Consider the following 2672-nt stretch of genomic DNA (forward strand, 5'->3'; position numbering starts at 1 on the left):
AGATCTGCCTGCCTCTGCCATAAAATGAGATTTATAAAGGAGAAATAAAGATGCCTTTCTTTAATACATAGTTGCGTGTAGAAATTATTTTACCCGTTATAAGTGCTTTGCATTTTTTTCTAAACAAATGTTCATTGCTGTCCTAACATATTCTGCTCTAGTTTTTAAAAATAGGAATGTACTCTGAGGTTATCTGGAAAGTGCTCTCTACTAAAAACAAATATTTCTTTCCCTGCAGGCCATGGTTAGCATCTTTTATTGTTGGGGACAGCTCCAGGGTTCTTTGCTTTTGGCTTCTTGCTGAGGTGATAAAGGTAACAGAAGAATGGGCATTTCATGATGGGAGACTTTTGTAACTAATGCAGACATTCTCATTTGCCCTGCTCTGTTTTCTTTCCTCAAGGAGAGAGAAAAAGTCAACCTGGAATCAGTCCCAAGCTAAGTGTGAAATTCCCTTAGATGCTGCTGGTAGCAATTAATGCCTTGGATAGGGAGAAAAAATATTTAAAAAACTACAAATTTGTCCCTCATTTTATTCATTTTGCTTTGTGTTCTTTCCTCTTTGGTAAGGTGAAGTTTCTCTGAAGGATAATGTTCTGTTTCGTTTTGTCCAGTTGTGTTCACTTTTTCCTTTCATTGTTATGAATTACATAGGAAAGCAAACAGTGCTCTGGCTGGTGGAGAGCAGATGTTATCTTGAAGCGGGTGGTTTCTAGAGTGTGCTGGAAAGCGATAGAGAGAGGGAAATTGCTATGGTTTCCCTCTAGGCTTTTTTCCTTTTGTTTTTCAGTTTTAGTAAGAGAAAGAAAAATTCCTATGAAAGGAATTTCAATTGACCCATTATGCCTAATATAATTAATTACAAATGTAAGTAACAATTACTTTTCAAGTGACCTATAGGAAAAATAAATCATCAGAACAGCAGAGGGGTAGACTATAAAAAATAAAAGGCAATTTTTTCCTTCTAAATAGTCTATCCAGATTTCTAACAAAAATGTTGAAACTCACTAAGAGTCTCTATATATTTTTAAATGTGGAAAATCTGTTCTCTTTTGATTTGCCACCAGCAAGTCCCATATACCAGAAAAGCAAGAGGCTTCCAGGGCCCAATGGGGATGAGATTGGCTAAAATGCCCAACAAAGGGGTGGGAAAACCATATCCAGAGGTTAGGCAAGGCTCCTGGTTGGGGGATGGGGCCACCCACTCATCTCCAAATTTTTAATCCAGAATTGTTTCTGTCTAAAGGAACTACAGGGCCAGAGTGCAGAGCAAATGCTAAATAAAAGGCCATCCAGAAGCTGCCCCACCTGGGTATACACAAACACCAAACCCAGACACTATTGAAAATGCCAAGAAGTACTTGCTGACAAGAGCCTGATATAGCTGTCTCCTGAGAGGCTCTGCTGGAACCTGACAAATACAGATGTGGATACTCACAGCCAACCATTGGACTGAACATGAGGATCTCAATGGAGGAACTAGAGGAAGGACTGAAGGAGCTGAAAGGGTTTGCAACCCCATGGGAAGAACAACAACACCAACCAACCAGACCCCCTAGAGACTAAACCACCAACCAAAGAATACACATGTAAGGACCCATGTCTCCAGCTGCATATGTAGCAGAGGATGGTCCTATCTGACACCAGTGAGAGGAGAGGCCCTTGGTCCTGAAAAGGCTCAATGTTCCAGTGTAGGGAAATGCCAGGGCGTTGAGGTGGGAGTGGGTGGGTGGGTGAGTGGGAGAGCATCCTCATAGAGGTAAGGGGATGGAGAATTGAGAATGGGATAAAGGGTTTGTGGAGGAGAAACCAGAAAAGGGAATATAATTTGAAATGTAAATAAATAAAATATCTAACTTAAAGAAAATGTTGTCTTATAAGAGTTGCCTTGGTAATGGATGGTGTCTGTTCACAGCTATAAAACCCCAAGACAGTAAGACCAGTGGATTTCATGATCATGGGTCCACTGTGGCACTTCTTTGTCTGTGAAATGAGTTCCTTGGTCAGAAGCAATATTGTGTGGAATACCATGAAGATGGATAAGGCATTCTGTAAGTCCATGGATGGTGATTTTGGCAGAAGGATTACATGCAGGAAAGGCAAATCCATAACCAGAATATGTATCTACTCCAGTAAGAATATAACATTTTCCTTTCCACAGAAGTGGTCCAATGTAGTCAACCTGCCATCATGTTGCTGGCTGCCGACCTCAAGGAATGGTACCTATCTGGGCCTCAGCATTGGTCTCTGCCATTGGCAGATCTGGCATTCAGCAGCAGCTGTAGCCAGGAGAGTCTTGGTGAGTGGAAGTCTGTGTTGTTGAGCCCAACCATAACCTCAATCTTGGCCACCATGGCCACTTTGTTCATGTGCCCATTGAGCTTGACAGGGATGGATGGGAAAAGAGGCTGGCTGTCTACAGAGTGAGTCATCTTATCCACTTGATTACTGAAGAAGTCAACTTTTGGTGAGCATTTACATGGGACACAAATATCTTCACATCCTTTGCCCATTTGGAGAGATCTATCCACATACTTCTTCCCCAGATGTCTTTCTCACCAATTTTCCAATCGGGATCTTTCCAAGTCCCTGTGACCATCCAGCCAATCCAACCATACATCTGGCTATTTCTTTTTCCAAAAAAAAACAAGAAAAAAAAAACCTGTAATTCC

General features: G+C 41.4%; 1 long non-coding RNA gene across 1 annotated transcript; it reads left to right on the forward strand.

Moving 5' to 3' along the window:
- Window positions 1-244: 244 nt before the first annotated feature.
- Window positions 245-2048, forward strand: LOC308417993. Its single transcript, XR_013974955.1, has 3 exons — window positions 245-314; window positions 1247-1589; window positions 1916-2048. It is a non-coding gene; the product is annotated as an uncharacterized lncRNA (long non-coding RNA).
- Window positions 2049-2672: the final 624 nt, after the last annotated feature.

The sequence above is a fragment of the Micromys minutus genome, assembly GCF_963924665.1.
Source record: "Micromys minutus genome assembly, chromosome: 2".
Taxonomy (NCBI): Eukaryota; Metazoa; Chordata; class Mammalia; order Rodentia; family Muridae; genus Micromys; species Micromys minutus.